The 21,620-nt window shown below is 33.6% G+C and overlaps 1 pseudogene; it reads left to right on the top strand.

The window, feature by feature from the left end:
* The first annotated feature begins 17,925 nt into the window (after positions 1-17,925).
* Positions 17,926-18,675, top strand: LOC100520093 (small ribosomal subunit protein uS3 pseudogene; annotated as a pseudogene).
* Positions 18,676-21,620: the final 2,945 nt, after the last annotated feature.

Raw genomic sequence — 21,620 nt, 5'->3', positions numbered from 1 at the left:
GAGGAAATTAAAAAATACCTAGAAGCAAATGACAACGAAGATACGACACTCCAAAACCTATGGGATGCAGCAAAAGCCCACCTCAAGAAACAAGAAAAAGCCCAAATAAACAAGCGAACTTCGCATCTAAAGCAGCTCGAGAGAGAACAGACAAGACCTAAAGTTAGTAGAAAGAAAGAAATCATAAAGATCAGAGCAGAAATCAATGAAATAGAAACAAAGAAAACCATAGGAAAGATCAATGAAATGAAAAGCTGATTCTTTGAAAGATCAACAAAATTGATAAACCTTTAGCCAGACTTATCAAGCAAAAAAGAGAGAGGACTCAAATCAATAAAATTAGAAATGAAAAAAGAGAAGTAACAACGGACACCACAGAAATACAAAGGATCATAAGAGACTACTATCTGCAACTATATGCCAATAAAACAGAAAACCTAGAAGAAATGGCCAAAGTCTTAGAAAAGTACAGTCTTCCAAGACTAAACCAAGATGAAATAGAAAAGATGAATGGACCAATTACAAGAACTGAAATTGAAACTGTGATTAAAAAACTTCCAACAAACAAAACTCCAGGACCAGATGGCTTCACAGGCAAATTCTATCAAACATTTAGAGAAGAGCTAACACCTCTCCTTCTGAAACTATTTCAAAAAATTGCAGAAGGGATACTCCCAAATGCATTCTATGAGGCCACCACCACACTGGTACCAAAACCAGACAAAGACTCCACAAAAAAAGAAAACTATAGGCCAATTTTACTGATGAACATCAATGCAAAAATCCTCAAAAAAATACTAGCAAACCACATCCAACAATAAATTAAAAGGATTGTACATCATTATCAAGTGGGATTTATCCAAGGGACGCAAGGGTTCTTCCATATCTGCAAATCCATCAGTGTGATATACCACATTAACAAACTGAAGAATAAAAACTATATGATCCTCTCAATAGATGCAGAAAAAGCCTTTGACAAAATCCAACACCCATTTCTGATAAAAACCCTTCAGAAAGTGGGCATAACGGGAACCTACCTCAAAGTGATAAAGGCCAAATGTGACAAACCCACAGCAAACATCATTCTCAATGGTGAAAAGCTGAAAGAATTCCTGCTGAGATAAGGAACAAGACAAGGATGTCTGCTCTTTCCACTACTCTTTGACATAGTTCTGCAAGTCCTAACCACAGCAATCAGAGAAGTAAAAGAAATAAAAGGAATCCAAATTGGAAAGGAAAAAGTAAAACTATCAGTATTGGCAGATGACATGATACTATACCTAGAGAATCCTAAAGACTCTACCAGAAAACTGTCAGATCTCATCCACGAATTTAGCAAAGTCACAGGATACAAAATGAATACACAGCAATTGACTGCATTTCTATATACTAATAATGAAAAAGGAGAAAAGGAAATTAGGGAAGCAATCCCATTTACCATCACATCCAAAAGAATAAAATACCTGAGTAAAATTACCTAAAGAGACAAAAGACCTGTACTCTGAAAACTACAAGCTGCTGATGAAAGAAATCAAAGATGACACAAATAGATGGAAAGATATACCATACTTGTGGATGGGAAGAGTCAATGTTATCAAAATGACTATATTACCTAAGGCAAAATACAAATTCAATGAAATCCCTACCAAATTAACAAGGACATTTTCAACCGAATTTAAATAAAATATTTAAAAGTTTGTTTGGAAGCACAAAAGACACAGAATAAACAAAGACATCCTGAAAAAGAAAAATGGAGCTGGAGGAATCAGGCTCCCGGACCTCAGACTATACTACAAAGCAACAGTCACCAAAATCATATGGTACCAGCACAAAGATAGACATATAGATCAGTGGAACAGGATAGAAAGCCCAGAGTTAAACCCACACACCTATGGCCAAAGAATCTATGACAAAGGAGAGGGGGGGAGAATATACAATGGAGAAAAGACAGCCCCTTCATTAAGAGGTGCCGGGAAAACTGGACAGCCACATGGAAAAGAATGAAATTAGAACACTCTATAATACCATACACAAAAACAAACTCAAACTGGATTAAAGACCTAGATATAAGACCAGATACTATCAAACTCTTAGAGGAAAACGTAGGCCAAACACTCTCTGACATAAACAACAGCAACATCTTCTCAGATCCACCTCTTAAAGTAAGGAGAGTAAAAACAAGAATAAACACATGGGCCTAAATGAAACTTAAAAGTTTCTGCACAGCAAAGGAAACCCTAAACAAAACAAAAAGACAACCCACAGAGTGGGAGAACATCTTTGCAAATGAATCAACTGACAAGGGATTAATCTCCAAAATTATACACACCTTGTGCAGCTGAAGACCAAAAAAACAAACAACCCCCTCACAAAATGGGCAGAAGATCTAAACAGACAGTTCTCCAAAGAAGACATACAGAGGGCCAAGAAACACATCAAAAGATGTTCAACATCACTCATGATTAGAGAAATGCAAATCAAAACCACTCTGAGGTACCACCTTACACCAGCCAGAATGGCCATCATCCAAAAGTCTACAAGTAATAAGTGCTGGAGAGGGTGTGGAGAGAAAGGAACCCTATGACACTGTTGGTGGGATTGTAAATTGGTGCAACCACTGTGGAAAATGGTATGGAGATGCCTCAGAAAATGAAAACTAGAATTCCCATTTGACTGTGCAGTCCCACTCCTGGGCATCTATCCAGAAAAAACCATGACACATGTACTCCAGTGTTCATTGCAGCACTCTTTGCAATAGCCAAGACATGGAAACAACCTAAGTGTCCATCGACAGAGGAGTGGAACAAGAAGAAGTGGTACATATACACAATGGAATATAACTCAGCCATTAAAAGGAAAGAAATACCAGCATTTTTAGCCACATGGATGGACCTAGAAATTATCATGCAAAGTGAAGTCAGCCATACAATGAGACACCAACATCAAATGCTATCACTGACATGTGGAATCTGAAAAAGGGACAGAATGGCAAATACCTTATGATGTCACTTATAAGTGGAATCTAATATATAGCACAAATGAATGTTTCCACAGAAAAGAAAATCATAGACTTGGAATATAGACTTGTGGTTGCCCCAGGGGGAGTGTGGGGGAGTGGGAGGGACTGGGAACTTGGGGTTAATGGATGCAAACTATTGCTCTTGGAATGGATTTGCAATGAGATCCTGCTGTGTAGCATTGAGAACTATTTCTAGATACTTACATTGCAAAGCAACAGTGGGAGGAAAAAAAATATGTATACATGTATGTGTAACTTGGTCCCCACGCTGTACAGTGGAAAAAATAATATAAATTTTAAAAAGTGTTTGGAATGACAACTGGAGGTATCATGGAAATTCTAGGTAAATATCATTTTCAGCACAGACTATAGAATTTTTTTAAATCTCATTTCTGTAGAGACTCTACAGGAATTCAGTAAACACTTGAATTCACTTGTTATTTTAAAACATAATATTTGATTCTTTTTTATTCTTGAATTATTTAACTAGAATTAAATTAACTCTTACTGAGAACTAGACTCACTTTGCAGACTACTGATTCCCTCTTATTCTCATTATTAGGTTTTCCCTTGTGTGCAGATAATCTGACCTCCAAATCCGTATCTCCACATCCAGAACTCCCCTAAAATCTGTATCCATATACATAAAACTTGTCTGGAACCTTTCCAGTTAAATATCCCAAACTTAAGATTTTTCTAAACTGAATTTATCATATTTAAAAACTACTGCCTTCTCTAAATTTTTAAAAGATATTTGCACTAATTCTTGGATAGATTCAATTTATTATATTAAGTATGTTCTCTTCTAACTTTGCTGATAATTTTATCATTGAAAATTATGACTATTTTATATCATTTTTCTTCACCTATTGAATTGAGTATGTAGTTTTTCTGCTTTCATTTGTTAGGGGAAATGACATACTTTCTCATGTTACACAAAATGGATATTGCTGGAGTGAATTGGTCATAACGAATTTCCTTTTGCTATCCTGCTATGTTTAGTAGTTTGTTTAGGAGGTTTGCATCTATGTTTATGAATGAAACAGGCTTTTAATTTTTTCTTTCTTGTGGTGACTGTCTAGATTTGATATGAAGATTATTAGAATGAGTAGTACTGCTTTCCGTCCTGGCTAGAAACAAGATTTAGTTTGAAATCTTTGTTCCCAACAATGACCAAGTATCACCTCTCCTCAAAATCATATTAATTTTTTACTATTGTTTTAGGCACAGAAGAAATTTCATTATGTACACAATCCTACCATTTATTTACCCTAGCAGAATATCAGTGTACACCTTATATTGTGTCTAATTTTCTCACTTCCCAAATGCACTCATCATCAAAATAATTCTAATATAGAGGATTGTTTATTGGATCATATAAGTCCATAAAAGAAAATTCTTTAAAAATATTACTGGTCTTATCTTATTCTGTGGAAGCAACTAATATTGGAGGGAAAAAAACTACTTCCACTTGCATATTAGAGTATTTCCATGTTTTCTGACTTTAAACTTTTTCATTTAAATTTCCATATTGATTCTATTCATTCTTTGGGTCTTTCATAATATTACATTTTTCTAGGATATCATTTGGGGAACAAAGGAAAACATGGTATTGAAGGAAAAGTTTTCTATTATTTGTTGTCCTTTGGTTATCTGAGGATACACAGGGTGGGATGTTGAGCTAGTCCTGTCCATGGAACTCCTGTGGTGGTGTACACCAGGGATATGTGGTTGATCAATGAAGACATTGTTTTCATCTGCTGCTGAAAACATGGCCTCTGACAGAGAGATGATCTATTCATGTGGTTCCTGTACTTTGTATCCTAATTTTTTAGACACAGATCCTAATATAATATATTAGTTCTTTCACAGCTTCTGTATCTATCCTTCTACCTCCTATATACTTGCCAATAATCAGAATATTCTTGAGATTTCTTTGCACACCTTAGTGTATTTGAATGGAACTCTGTGAAGTCATCTCAGTTTCTCTCCCAGTTATCCTTAATTTAGGGCAGGGGTTCTCAACCAAAGGTGGTTTTTCCCAAAAAGTGATATTTGGAAATGTCAGGAGACATTTTTGATGGTCCCATCTGGAGTGTAGTGCAACTTGTATCTAGTTGGTAGAACTCAAGTATACTGTTTAACACACTACAACATACAGGACAGCACCCTGTAAGAATCATGTGGTCTAAAATATCAATAGTGTTAGTTTGATAAATTCTGCTATTTTTTCCAAGTTCTTGGATCATGTTTACAGTCATTACTCTGAATTCCTTCTCCAAGTTTGTTATCTCCATTTAATTGTTATTTGGGGGTTTTGTCTTATTCCTTCATCTGGAACATATTTCTCTCTCATCTTATTTTGTCTGATTTTCTATGTTTGTGATCTCCTTTCCACACTCTGCATGGTTGAAGCCGCTCTTGCTTCTGATGTCTGCCTTCTGATGGGTGAATTTATCCAGGAGTTAGCACAAGCTTCCTTGTGGGAGGGGCTAGTGCCTGCCCAGGGGTGGGTGGTGCTGTCTTGTCTCTCTGATGTGCAGGGCCATATCAAGGGATTTGTTTAGAAGCAGCTCTATGTCCAGGATGACTTCTGTGTATTTCTATACACTAACAATGAATGATCAGAAAAAGAAATTAAGAAAACAATTATATTAACCAAAATATCTAGGAATAAGCCACCTAAGGAGGCAAAATACCTATATTCTGAAAACTGAAAGAGACTTAAGAAACAAATTTTAAAAATGATACAAATAGTTGTGAAAGATAGACCATATATTTTTATTGGAAGATAAATACTTTCAAAATGACTATACTACAAAAGGCATTCTACACAGTCTATACAATCCCTATATAAATTACCAATGGCATTTTTCACAGAGCTAGAACAAAAAATAAATAAATTTGCATAGAAACACAAAAGTCCTCCAATAGCCAAAGCAATATTGATAAGTAAAAATGTATTCAGGCTTCCTGAATGTATTACAAAGAAGGAGTTATCAAAACAGTATGGTGCTGGCACAGAACCAGAAATGTAGATCAATGGACCAAGATAGAAATACCAGATATACACCCAGGCACTTATGGTCAATTAATGTATGACAAAGGAGGAAAGAATATATAATGGAGATAAGACAGTCTCTTCAAAATGTGGTGCTTGGAAATTGGAAAGCTTTGTGTAAAAGTGAATTTGCAACATCACACACAAAAATAAACCCCAAATGGATTAAAACTCCTAGAGGAAAACATGAGCATAACACTTGTTGCTATAAATCACAGCAATATCTTTTCAGATCTATCTCCTAGTGTAATAAATAAACAAGGAGTTTCCATTGTGGCTTAGCAGAAATGAAAACAATTAGTATCCATGAGGATGCATGTTCAATCCTGGGATCTGCTCAGTGGGTTGAGAACCTAGGATTGCCATGAGCTGTGGCATAGGCCACAGATGTGGCTTGGATCCCACATTGCTGTGGCTATGGTATAAGCCAGCAGCTATAGTTTTGACTCAAACTTTAGCCTGGGAACCTCCATAGGCCATGAATTCAGCCCTAAAAAGTAAAAAAAAAAAAAGAAAATTAAAACAAAAATAAACCAATAAACTATACATTCTTTGTAGTATAGTTGGGAAGCCTGACTAATTAAACTAAAAAGCTTTTAAAAAAACAAAACTGCAACCCCCAGAATGGGGAAAAATATTTTCAAACTATTGACTGAGTAGGGACAAATCTCCAAAATATACAAACAGCTTGTTTATCTCAATATAAAAGAAAATCAACCAACCCAATCAAAATCAACCCAGAAGTTTTAAATAAATATTTCTCCAAAGGAGACATACAGATGGACTAAAAGCACATAAAAATATGCTCAGAATCACTAGTTATTAGAGAAATGTAAATCAAAACTATAATGAAGTATCACTTTATACCAGTCAGAATGGCCATCACTGAAATGTCTACAAATAATAAATGCTGGAGATGGTGCACATAAAAGGAAACCCTCCTGTACCATTGATATAAATGTACATTGGTATAACCGTTAAAGAGAACAGTATGGAATTTCCTCAAAATACTAAAAATAGAACTACCATATGATAAAGCAGTCCTATCTTGGGAATATATCTGGAGAAAAACATAATTTGGAAAGATACATCCACTTCAAATTTATTGCAATACCATTTACAATGGCCAAACATGGAAGCAACATAAATATCCTTTGAGAGAGGAATGGATAAAGGTGTTTTACATATATACAATGGAATATTACTCAGCATATAAAATAATGAAATTATGTCTTTTGCAACAACATGGATAGACCTAGAGATTGTATCATACTAAGTGAAATAAGTCAAACAGAGACAACAAATACCACATGATATTACTTATATGTGGAATCTCAAAAATGACACCAATGAATTTATTTAGAAAAGGGAAAATATCTTATGGACTTTGAGAAAAACTTATGCTTATCAAAGGGAAGGACAGACTGCAAGTTTTGGTTTGATATATTCACATTACCGTGTATGGAATAGATGGTAAAAAGTGACCTGCTGTATAAAACAGGGACTCTACTCAATATTCTGTGATATCCTATATGGGAAAACAATCTGAAAAAAAATTCATATGTGTGTATGTATATTTGAATCACATTTGTTGTACAGAAAATAACACATTTTAAATACTCTATACTGCAATAAAAGAGTATTAAAAAACAAAAAATAGCACTATTTTAAAAAAGAAAACAAAATGAAAAATACAGATAACAAGTGAATGGTTACCAGAAGGAAGAGGGTTAGGAGCTGGGAAAAATACATACAGGACATTAAGAGTTACAAATACCTAATTACATAAAAAATAAGTCACGGGGAAGTTAAAATATAAAAAAATAATATATAAAAACTTGAGCGAAACATTTGTACAGACACCTCACAAAAGAATAAATATAGATATTTTTACATATAGATTTCCCAGATATGATGCCACAAGCACAAGCAAAAGCAAAAATTACATTAGAATGTAAATATGTCAGACAAGGACAACTTACATAAAAAGTAAAAATGAACTGTGTGTTGCTTGACTGAGATTTTTTACTGAAGTACCTCATTGCTAGAGAGTAGATAATTCCCACAGAAACTTTTTGATATTACTTCATTTTCAACCTGTGATAGTTTTGCTAAATATGGACATGAATATTTTGTATGATTGAAGTTACTTGGTTTTCTCTGTGAATTTTATGTGTACTCTCAGAAGCTATACCCTATTACTCCAAACTGTGTAGATACAACTTCTTGTTTAGTTCTACTGTACTGAATAAGACATACAGGGCAACATAAACACAACTTTTAATATGATTATATGGAAAATAAAGTTTTTGAAAATTGCAGAAAATACTTTCTACACATGTGATATTTTTACTTGACACAAGTGATAAGAAAAAGAGAAAACTTTCATTACTTTTGACAATCAGCAAATGTTTAATTTTATTGATTGATTGATTTTGCCTTTTATTACTGAACCCATGGTATATGGAATTTCTAAGACTAGGGGTTGAACAGGAGTGGAGCTGCACCTGCTGGCCTATGTCATAGCCACAACAATGCAGGATCTGAGCCACGTCTGTGACTTAAAATACAGCTCATGGCAACACTGAATCATTACACCACTGAGAGACACCAGCCATAGAACCTGCATCTTCATGGATACTAGTCATATTTTTTATTGCTGTGCCACCATGGGAACTCCTGTTTTACTTTAGTCTGTACATTTTTAACTTAATTTATTTTACTAAAAATAAATTGAAATAGTTCAAATTTTCATTAAAAAATCTATCAAACTTGTGGGGTCAGTTAGGATTTGAATTTCTGTTGAATAAAGTGACTTCAGTTGTGTTTAAACTCTCAAAAGAATTTAGAAAGTTTTCTATGATTTTAAAAATCAGTTTCCCAAATTTGAGGTATAGACATGCATTTTTATGGCTGCAAGATGACCTGGATTTCATTGTATTTATGCCATGGGGACCAATTAATTGTTTCAATTTAAAGCTATACAATCAGGAGTTCCCATTGTGGCTCAGCATTAATGAATCCAACTAGTATCCGTGAAGACACTGGTTTGATCCTTGGCTTCACTCAGTGGGTTAAGTATCTGATATTGCTGTGAACTCTGGTATAGGCTGCAGATGCAGCTTGGATCTGGCATTGCTGTGGCCATGGTGTAGGCTGGCAGCTGCAGCTCTGATTCAAGCCCTAGCCTGGGAACTTCCATATGCCACTGATGTGGCCCTAAATGGCAAAAAATAAATAAATAAATGAAAAATAAAGATATACACAATCAAACATTCTATAACAGCGTATGAGTGCTACTGACTTTAGCAGTTATTAATACTTATGTTTGAATTAATTAATTTAAACATATATTACATAATCCAAATTCAGTAATGATAGCAAAGGTATATTATGATAAAGGATCTAACAGTAACAAAGAAAGATTTAAAAAGTTGACATTATTTAAAAAATGTGCCTTTATTAGATTTATTTTTATTGACTTTTTTCTAGTAACTCATTTAGTAATTAAGAACTACATTCCTATGTCTGAATTTGCAAACAAAAAAAGAAAATGATTTGAATGTGCACATGAGAAATTTTCAGGTTTTATTTTGTGTTATGTCACTAGTATTTTTGTTCAACATAGGAAATTAGTTATTAATGTCATAATGTTTTAACAACAAAAAAGGGGTTTCTGTTATACCCAAAATTTATTAAAGTTGTGCTGAACATACAAATAAACAATAGAAATAGACACTTTTCATAGTTGGTCCAAAATAAGACACATTTACTTGTTTCCAAAAAAAAAGATAAAAAATGAGAACACTAAATATTACATGCATAATGATATTATTTAATGTGTGAAAATATGCAGCTTCCACCATATTACTGATAATATAAGGCACATTAAGTGTAGATCCACAAATGTTGGTATAAGGCCTCATACACTTTATAAAGCCATTACAAATCACATATTAATGACAAGAATCCTATTTTTTAATGATAAATTAGAGTGTTTTGAAACCAAAAGACATAAACTCATAAAAGATTTATGAGTGTGCAACAGACAATTCAGTTCAGTCCAAAATTCTTTAATGAGTACTGCTTATTTGCTTTCATTGTTTTTCTTTCTGGAGGCAATCATTTTACAAGGACAGTCTCTAGGTTTGAAGGTAGTTTCTTTCTAGCTATATTGAATGAAAACTTTCTTTCTTTAGTTTGTATGAATATACAATAAAATAAAATTATGATAGGAAATTATTTATTATTCACACATCACCCTTACACCACTGGGGAAATTAACCTCATTCAAAAATAAAGTTTTAGAACACATCTGTTAACATATAAACTGTTATCTGTTGTTTTACTCTGTTTGTCAACTTTTCTAATAACTTCAATTATGCCAAGATTCTAATTTCATTTGTTTCAACACTTTAAATTGCACATATAAATGCCCAATTTTATTAAATCTATTTCCTTTACATTCTATCAGTGACAAAAATAAAAAATATACTTAATTTCTTTCCCCAATGATTAGGAAAAATTGAACATAAATTACTATTTTATAAAATTTCTTTGTTTTTAGCCAAATTTAAGATATTATCCACTGATTTTTAAAAAGTGAATATTTTCTGGCACTTCACTTAAAGTTTTGAATTACTATGATTACTTTAGATTAAATACTCAACAAAACTTTCATATCATGGTAAGATACAAAAAAGCACATTTAGCGAGTACAGAATTTAATCATTTGAAGGACATCTTTTGACTTTATGAACTCATTACAACAAAGAAATCTCCAGAGTGTCAGTATGGTGAGTGATAAAAGTACAATATTTGCTACATTGCCTAAATATTTTCCTAATCTTTGGTTGAGTAATTTAAAAATCATGATCCAGTACAAAATAAAAAACACCTACTTAAAACAAAAATTATAAAGGTATGAATTTAGAAGTTCTTCTTTAGTTGTGCTTTTTACTGTATCATTTCAGTTCCCTATATATAATTATTACCTATCAGAATATTACCATAAGTTTTAAGATATTATAAGAATACCAGGATTAGGTAAGTTTAGATATTTAAACTGTTTATATTTAACACAAACACAAATATATATTCTATACAAACTACCACAAGAGTACACTTTTTTTTTTTTTTTTTGCTTTGTATATCCACACTCACAGCATAGGGAGGTTCCCAGGTTAGGGGTCAAATCAGAGCTACAGCTGCCAGCCTACACCATAGCCACAGCAAAGCAGGATCCAAGCTGCATCTGTGACCTACACCGCAGCTTGGGTAAATGCAGGATTCTGCAACCTCATGGTTACTACTCAGATTCATTTCCACTGAGCCACAACAGGAACTCAAGAGTATATTTTTAAATGTAAAAATCATGCTTCAAACTATTTCAACTATCTCATTAAAAAAGATACTTTAAAAAAATGAAACCAGATTTGACGTTTGGGGAATATCACTCTTTCAGGTTAAATCCGGATCTGTCATCACTATTTGTTTAACACTGTCCTCTAATCAGCTGGGGCGTACTAATTTGTCTAATATTCTTATCCTCCTAATTCTCCAGAATGTTTTGCTGACATGATCAAAATTTTTCTTGACATCCATACAAATTTAAATGACTGTCATTTGTAAGTAAATCTTTAAATTAAAATTTTAGGTTAAATTATTCTCCACAAAGCCACTTGATTATTATACAGAAATTCTTGTAATTAAATTAATTTAAAATGAAAGTGAAATAATACGATTTTTTTTCAAAAGCTTTTATTCGCACATTTTATTTTTTGTTTTCTTTTGTTGTTGCTTCCTTTCAGTCTTAAATATGTAGTTTATAAAATATTTAACCTACAAGTATTCCAATATTTTAAGGTAGGCATTGTAAAGTTCTTTATATTTAAAGTACTATTCAGGAGTTCTCGTCGTGGCACAGTGGCTAATGAATCCGACGAGGAACCATGAGGTTGCAGGTTCGGTCCCTGCCGTTGCTCAGTTGGTTAACGATCTGGTGTTGTCGTGAGCTGTGGTGTAGGTTGCAGTCGCCGCTCGGATCCTGCGTTGCTACGGCTCTGGCATAGGCCGGTGGCTACAGCTCTGATTTGACCCCTAGCCTGGGAACCTCCATATGCCATGGGAGCGGCCCAAGAAATAGCAAAAAGACAAAAATAAATAAATAAATAAAGTACTATTCATTCTTTCATATCCTGGGGATTATCTTTCCAAATTTTCATCATGGATAAAGTCCTATCTTCAAGTTTATTCCTCCTCATTCTTTAACCTATATGTTTTTGCTTTTAAGATATTATCTCCATAAAATTTGTTTTTATTGGAGACTAGTTTTTGTTCAATATTTTGTTCATTCCATCTTGCTGGAGGCCAGCTCCAGCAGCCAGGGAGTGCACTCCCCAATGGAGATGGACGGCGTTGGTGAATGAACACTGAGACAGCCTCTTTGTCCCTTCTATCAGGGTGCTGGACTGCTCAAATTTTATTGGTATAAGTGGTTGATTATATAGACAGTTTTTTACAACAGATTACATCACAGTGTTAAAAGAACATTGGTTAATTTTTACATTTTGTTTTTTGATCACATGGTACAGCAGCAATACATCAGGTTCTAAAATCTTCAGCCTAACTAAATTTAGTGAGTACAATTCAAGGACAAACAGGCACAGCATGTCATATGGGAAGGAGGAGACCCTGCACAAACCATCTCATAGCCAGCCAATTCCCACAAGCTGAAGAGGTTACAGACACAAAAAATCTCATCTTTAGACTAGTGTCTATCTTTAAAGTGTCCTTGGCAGTGAAACAGTATGAGAAAATCCAAATCAACTTAGCTAGCTACCACTAAAAGTTTCTAAAATCAAGGACAAAACTCACAGCTAGGTTTCTTTTGATCATGAATAATATGTGTGTAACTTCTAAAAATCTCATTAAAATCCTAACTTTAAAGTTTACTGTATAACTAGTTAGTAGATAAACACTATGTTTTTAATTAAGTTGGATTTAAATAGGGGAAAGTCCTTTTGGATGAAATTCCTATTATATTATTGTTGTAATTTTGTTAAATCACAAATCACCACAGGAAAATAAGAATAGGAAATAAGAATAATAAGCAAATAATCAGGAAAGACTGAGGAAAAACTGAATAGCAAGTGAATAACAGAAAAGACTAAATCATCCATGGAACAATCCCCACTCAGAAACGCAAAATGGAAATTGTTTCCTGGAAAATTCAATTCCCCACCAAAATCAGCAGGCGAGCCCTATTGTCTTCTGGGGCCTATCCTTGGAATTGTGCCATACAGGCAGGTATCCCCTTGTTTAGGAACCTGCCCTCAGAATTGCACCATTCAGTCAGGCCCCTTTTTCTGATTAGGAGCCTGCCCTTGGAATTGTACCATTCAGGAAAGCTCCCTTCCTTGGCTCCTTGTATCTTCTCAGCTCCCCACACCATATAAATGAAAACATTGAATATAGAAATCATCAGATTTTTTGAAAAATAAGTTAGTAGATCTAATTTTTTTCAATATCCACACTTTTGAAAAAGAGAAAGGTAAGATTTTAATTGTAGTATTTTTAAAACTGGAATTTTTCATGAAAGTCCAGTGACAACTGCATCCTCATTAAGCAGGTATAACTTACTAATCAAAAAATTTTAAAGATCTAAGTATGCGTTATTATTCTTTTTTTCTATTTTCCACTTAAACATTTTAACACAGAACAACCTTCAGTTAATTTTTATGCGAATGCATTTCTTAGTGGAAAAGCAAATATTATTCTATGCAATTTTAGGTGATTATTAATCTTAAGCAACAGATCACAGTTATATATTACTGACTTATTATGTTTCTCATATGTATTATTCGTATAATCCTGACTATATCTGAATTTCTATAGACTGACATGAAGTTGATGTAGCAATTTACAATGAAAGGAGTACAATATACAAAAGATCACTGTGGGAGTTCTCGTTGTGGCGCAGTGGTTAGCGAATCCCACTAGGAACCATGAGGTTGTGGGTTCGGTCCCTGCCCTTGCTCAGTGGGTTAACGATCAGGCATTGCCGTGAGCTGTGGTGTAGGTCACAGATGTGGCTTGGATCCTGCGTTGCTATGGCTCTGGCATAGGCTGGCAGCTACAGCTCTGATTAGACATCTAGGCTGGGAACCTCCACATGCCATGGGAGTAGCCCAAGAAATGGCAAAAAGACAAAAAAAAAAAGATCACTGGGATTGTCCACAGTAATCAACAACAAATATCACAAACAATAATCTCCATTAATTTTGTGCTCTGCTCCAAAAATGAATGTCAATATTTCTGTATGAATACTCATGCCCTTGAACTTTCAGAACTCTCTGCTCTATAAAAATATTAAAACTATATCCTGTTAATTGAGTTTAGATGCCAAAGATTAGATGTGGTAATAATGTCAATTAGAAATAGCAAATTGTGGAGTTTTTTCCCCTACGAAATGTATTTGCAAAATCACCAAAATGTCTTTGATAAACAGGAAGAAATTGTGAGTTAAACCACTATAAAAACATGGAAAAAATAGGTTTTTAAAATATTTTTTATTAAAAATAGTTTATTATTTTTATTATATGCCGAGGACTATTCTAAGTAATAATTAATTTAATGTTTACACATCTATAACTTTGTGTTCTCAGGCCATGATGAGATAAATGAAATAAAGAAATTAACTTAAGCAATCCTCTGAGTAAGGAAAACATGGCAAAAATTAAATAAGTTTGATAGTAACTCTTTAGTAGTGTTAGTAAAATTTAGCAGAATGTCACTCAATTCCATAAATTTTCAATTCTATATTTCCTTTTCATGTATTGTCATTTAGCAATTTAATTTAGTGGATGTTAATATTTTCTTTTCCCATCCAAGCAAACAGAGGCGCATCAGATTAAATTAATTGCAAAATATTAAAGATTCAGTAGTAGATTCTGTGGAAACATTTTTTTTTTCTCTTGGTTCAAATGTTATCTGGGATTCAGCCTGTCAGTTAAGCAAATTCTACTTATCATATAAACATTAGTTATAGTAGATATTTTTTTCATTTGGATTGTGCATGACTACCTCCTTTCTTCTAAGAATCTTAGAATTCTTTCACCTGAGAAATGTTCCTTCCTGATTACAGTTATGTAGTGATAATTGGGAAATTCAAGTTCCTAGCCTCCCTGTTATCTATTCAACAAGATTTGTCTAGTAGTTGGCATTACTTTTCTAAATAGGTTAATGCAGTCCTGTCTCCTTAGACATTGTTGATTCCTCCAATAATAGGCATGTGGCTCAAATACAATTTGTTCCATGTTTTTTTTCCCTAAACTGGAACTCTAAATGAAAATAATTTTTGATGTGAAAATTGAGAATGTTGACTAAAAAATTATCTTGCATGTATTAAAGTATGACCTGCAATAGGAAAGGCTGGAACAGATAGGTTGAATGAAGCAGAAACAGAAAGCCATGGTATTACTTTCATATTTGGCTCTAATCATTTCTGAGGCTTAAATATATTATGGAATTTTCCAAAGATATGTGAGACTTCCAAACTTTTTTCTTCTTTTGATTCAGTTACATACTTAGGAGTCCTTTTCCTAAAAATAAGGGATTAAATTAATGCAAAAATTATTTTCACAGAGTGCCCGAATAGCAGGTGTAGCATATGTTGGCCCTAGGTTTTAGCCACTTGTAGTCTCCAGCAGTTTACCAAACCTACCCAAGTAACAATTAATACTATTGTTTAATGTGGAAAATTTATTTTTAATATCATATTTGGTATGTACAAAAAAGCTTCAGAAAAACTGCCATTTAAATTAATTTGCAACTGTCAATGTAAGTAATGTTGTAATGAAAACTCTACTTTATGACATATGTTGAGATTCCAATCTCTCATTCATACTGATGGCTTAAGGTTACTCATATATAGAATTTCTAAATCTTCCTCTGTTGAAGAATATTGACCGGAAATAGGAATCTGATAAAGCAAATAGAGGTGGTTATCTGAGCTGACGCAGGTATAAATGTTCACTGGAAAAAAATTTGTCCACTGTTTTTTTGGCGAAAAAAATTGAAGATTAGCTCATATTGAAAACTTAGTAGGTAACTCACAAAGGAAATTTCAAATTTAAGAAAAAAAAAAAAGACCAGTGGTTTATTTCTGGTAATGCTAAAGTTTCCAGATAAAGATGTCATCCGCCATTGAGGTCACATACTTAAAGAGAGAAATTAATCAAGCTCAAAAAGAAATAGAGTTAAAAGTTATGCTTCCAGGAATTCCTGTCATGACTCAGTGGTTAACAAACCTGACTAGTATCCATGAGGACATGGTTTGATCCCTGGCCTTGCCCAGTGGGTTAAGGACCTGGTGTTGCCATGAGCTGTGGTGTAGGTGGCATAGGCAGCTCAGATCCCACGTTGCTGTGGCTCTGGCATAGGCCAGCAGCTACAGCATCGGATTAGACCCCTATCCTGGGAACCTCCATATTGCCACTGGTGCAGCCCTAAAAGACAAAAATAAAATGGTTATGCTTACTTTTTTTAACTGAAATACAATCAACATATAATATTATGTTAATTTCAAGTGTACATATAATGATTCTATATTTGTATACATTGCAAAATAATCACAAGAATAACTTTTGATTGAGATACATGTGAACATTACAGTTGCAGGAAGTGGAGAAGAATGTGTGAAACTGAAATAGAGAACAAAGGAAACTGTTTCTTTGAAAACCTTTTTCTTCTCTAGGCTTCTCTGACATATTCTTTTCCTTTATCCTCCTTTCTTTCTACATTCTCATTTTTGCCTATTTCTTGATTTCAAATATTACTTCCAGTTAAGAGGGCTTCCATAATTTTGTCTGTATCTTGACCTCTCTGATGAACAGTAGTTTTTCAAAACTGCCTCCTACATAACTATCTCAACAATTTTTTTTTGATATCTGAATATAGCGTTTTCTTCTCAAACCTATATATTCTGTGACAAAAATTACTTTTGTGAGACATGATAACTGAAATATTTATTCTTTCATCTTCCTTTCCACAACAATATTACTAAATATTACTAGGAATGCTACCTCTTAACTATCTCTTTTTCAACTTCTTCTATGTAGAAGAGATAGTCAGAGCTACTGGCAGTGTGCTCCATTATGAGAGATGTGACTTGGTTCTAAATGTCAAGAATGCCATAGGTAAGCCATATGAACTTGTAAAATTTGTAAATGGCCAAATACTACACCACAAATTAAATGTCAAATGAATATCTTTTGACTCAAAAGTGAGATGTAAGTAATTTAACTTCCCTCTTCTCTATTATTTTGTTTGTGTAATATTCCTTGCCTATGTAATTTGTTATTGGGAAGAAGCAAATAACACATTCATCAGTGATAATACTTTAAAGATAACAATAATAGGGTGGCAAGGACAGGTGAGATTGGGGAACAGCATGGACTCAGAAATTTCTCTGGATTAGAGTCTAAATGTGGATAATAATTTTGGAAAAGTGTTTAGTAAGTGTTTAGTAAGTTTACCACACATTGAATTCACCCTTGTGTAATTCTCAAAACATATAAGTTTATTATATTAGTCAGGGTTCTCAGGGAAACAGAGCAACAAGATGGAGAGCAAGAGGGGAGGGCTATTTTTTAATTTTTTTTAGAAATTGGTTTATATGATTGAAAGGAATGGCAAGTCTGAAACGTACAAGGAAAGGTAGCAGGCTGGAAATTTGGTTAAGATTTGTAGCTTGTTCTACAATCTAGCATACAGAAACTCATTCAGGTTTTCTCTGTTTCAGTCTTGAGACAATAGATTTTTTAGGAAACCTCAGTCTTTTCTTTCTGCTGCTCATGGTAGCAAGATGGAGGTGCAGATTCCCAAGGAAAGGAATTTTGTCACCGATGGCCTCTACAAAGCTGAACTGAATGAATTTCTTACTTGGTAGCTAGCTCAAGATGGGTACTCTGGAGTTGAAGTTTGAGTTACACCAACTAGGACAGAAATCATTATCTTGGCCACCAGGACACAGAATATTCTTGGTGAGAAGAGCTGGCAGATCTGGGAATAGACTGCCATGGTTCATAAGAGATTTGGCTTCCCTGAGGACAGTGTAGAGCTTTATCTGGAAAAGGTGGCTGCAAGAGGTCTGTGTGCCATGCCCAGGCAAAATCTCTGCCTTACAAACTTCTCAGAGGCCTTGCTGTGTGGAGGGCCTGTTATGGTGTGTGGCAGTTCATCATGGAGAATGGGGCCAAAGGCTGTGAGGTTGTGGTGTCTGGGAAACTCCAAGGACAGAGAACTAAAGCCATGAAGTTTGTGGATGGCTTGATGATCCACAGTGGGGACCCTGTTAACCACTATGTTGATACTGCCTTGCACCATGTGCTGCTCAGAGAGGGTGTGCTGGGGATCAAGGTAAAGATCATGCTGCCTTGGGACCCAATGGGTAAGATGGGCCCTAAGAAGCCCCTGTCTGAGCATGTGACCATTGTGGAACCCAAAGATGAAATACTGCCCCCCCCATCTCTGGACAGAAGGGTGGGAATCCAGAGCCCCAACAATTACCCACAGCATAATAGGGTCTCCTTGGCAGCTGTCTGGAGTCTGGATGCTGTTCTGTAATGACATTTAATAAAATGTTTTCAAAAGAAAAAAAAACAAAAAGGAAATCTCAGTCTTTCATCTTAAGACTTACTGAATAACTTAAGACTGATTGCACAAAACCACTTTAGGTTGAAAAGCTTTCAAACATTCCAAGTTTATGCTAAACCAAAAAACAAAACAAAACAAAACAAATTTAAAAACCCACACAAAACAAAATACACAAAAACAAAAAGCCCACAATTTTTATTCCTGCTTTGAAATGCAAATGGTATGGAGCATGGTTTCTCTGACAGTATAAAGATAGCTGTGTAAGTTAGTTTCACATCCTGCTGGGAACTCTTTGTGAGGCTTGCAGTGAGTGGCAACCAGCCCAACCTGCCTGCCCACTTGCACTCTGAAGATAGAAACATTTGCTATTCTCCTCTTTTTTTAAAAATAGCTTTATTTTTCCTTGTGCATCCTGACCAAGAAATAATCTTTGATTATGATCAATGTATTATGTTAAAATGTTGGCTAGGTAAACTTCTTTAAAGTTGCCTGGAATGTCATTTGCTAGGTTATAAACACAAAATCTTAATGAAGGGTTATATGTGTTGTGTACAAATCTTGATTATTTTGAAATGGATGAACTTGTCACTATATTTGTAACCTTGTACAGAGGATTTTTCACTACGTGCCTAGCTTGGTGTCCATTCAGCTAAAATTGAAAAAAAAAAAAAAAAGGGTGCATGAGGAGTTAAAAATCAGAATTAAACAAAGTTTATGTGGAGATGACTATTTTATATTACATGACCCAATCCTGTGTTTATTTCTGCTCTCTTTTTGAAAGTATTTATAAAATAGAGGACAGCTGTATTTTATTTAACTATTTAGTAGAATTTGTTTCTTTTCATCTGTATGTGAATAAATCCTGTACATTTTTCAATATAAAAAAAAGACTGATTGAATAAGTTTCAGTCACATTAAATAATCTGTTTTACTTAAACTCAACAGTAAACAAATATCTTCACAGCAACCTCTAGTCTAATGTGTGATGAAACAACTGGGTACCATAGCCTACCTAAATTGACACATAAAAATTAACTATCTCAAGTCATATTTTTAAAAGTTAAATATTGCATCCCCAAATTAATTCATTGAATTACTATAGTTTGGGCTTTTAATAGTTTGCTAAATATTGGACCTAACTTATAATAATCCTAAAAAAATTCCCTATTGATAAATTAAACTATATTATTATTTTAAAGCTAAATAAAATATACATCTTAAAATACAAAGGAATTAAGATAGTTTACTGCATAACCTAATTTAGAAACAACAGGTGTCTTATGCTTATGGGAAATTTGTTTGGAAGTAGTTTAAATACATTTATTTTGTTCTAAAGATAAATATCTACTGTTCACATTTTCCTAAATGTTGTACAGATATTTTAGCTACAACTCACTTTTAATCATTATCAATTGATTTCTTGTTGCATACACTTAAAACATTAAAAGTATTCTATGCTTGCGTATGATTGTTTTGATGAGAACTGACAAATGCTCATTGCATTGTGATAATGTTCTGGCCAAATTCGCAAAGGCTAATTCTTTGAACCTACCAAATAATTCAAACTAAATGTCATTTTTTTCTTCTAAATTTATTTTGCATATTTTATCCCTGGAATAGAATTCTACTTCAAATATAAGGTCAAAATAACCCCAGTACAAATATTGATACATTTTCTTTTGATATTTAATTAACAAAAAGCATCTGGAGTGGGGATGGATATTGAGAATGGAAAGGGATATTCATATAGGAACAGACTTATTTTAGATTAATTTTAATAAAAATGACTGATTTATATCCACTCTTTTGGGCAATGGAAAAATTCTTGTTTTGCCTAGACACCAGTTCACTAGTTATAATTCTACTTTCATAGGTTAGAAAACAAAGCTAATACTAGTGTGTTATAGAAAGTAATTACCTTTCCATTTTATTTTCACACACAAATAGCTAACACAAAGACTGAAAAAAATAAAGTAACAATGATTTAAGTATTCTAAATAATTTATATCCTTTTCTAACACTCATTCCATTTGAGGGTAAGCCCTGATATAAAAGGATTTGATTGCATATTGGTGGAACTAGTTTTTACTGTTGTCATGACTCGTTTTCTAGTAAATGCAGAAATATCTCTGAGGTTAATCTTCCATATCAAAATAAAATGAGCAGCCACCTGCTCTAATGGCTTCTCACTGCTCCGAATGGGTTGATGAGCCAGGCAGCAGCTGGAGAAGGAAATATTTATGATGCCAGTGGTTTGTTTACCTAATTCTACTTCAACTCATTTTACACTATTTTAGAAATAGTATTTATGGTTTTCTTCCAATTGTAAAGTAGTCCATTTCCATTGAGAATACGCAGAAAATTTACTCCCATTTTGAATATTTAGAAATGTAGTAATTAATTATCCAATATTACAGTACATACATAATTTTAGGTTTAAGAATATTATCACATATATAATTTTCTACTCATCATATTTCATTTAATAAAGTGCTGAGACTATTTTATAATATTAAAATATTTTAAAAACACACTTTACTGATGCTGTAATGTTTCTGCCTTTGTCAACATGATTATTTATCTATCTAGCCTATAATTGTTCAAAATTTAAGTTGTTTCAATTTCTGGATAATATAAGTAGTATTTTAATGGATCTAATTCAATACCCATATTAGTGCATATTTTGAAATGTTGAATAGGATTTTAACCTACAGGTTAAATTTTTGCATAAATATTTTTGGAAAATTCAGAGGTGTGTAGTGAAAATTGCCAATTTGCTTTCTAGAAATTTTAGTCAACTTATACAAACAACAATACTAAATTAAACAGTCCATTTGGATGTATCACTGTTAAATATAAATTATTTATTTCTTCCTTTTTCAA

The sequence above is a fragment of the Sus scrofa genome, chromosome 11 (assembly GCF_054392235.1).
Source record: "Sus scrofa isolate SSC_HxYL_T2T_F1_AM1 chromosome 11, Sscrofa_HxYL_maternal_Yorkshire_Landrace_v2.0, whole genome shotgun sequence".
Classification (NCBI taxonomy): domain Eukaryota; kingdom Metazoa; phylum Chordata; class Mammalia; order Artiodactyla; family Suidae; genus Sus; species Sus scrofa.
The sequence above is the reverse complement of the archived record's forward strand: the minus strand, read 5'-3'. Positions and strand labels throughout refer to the sequence as shown.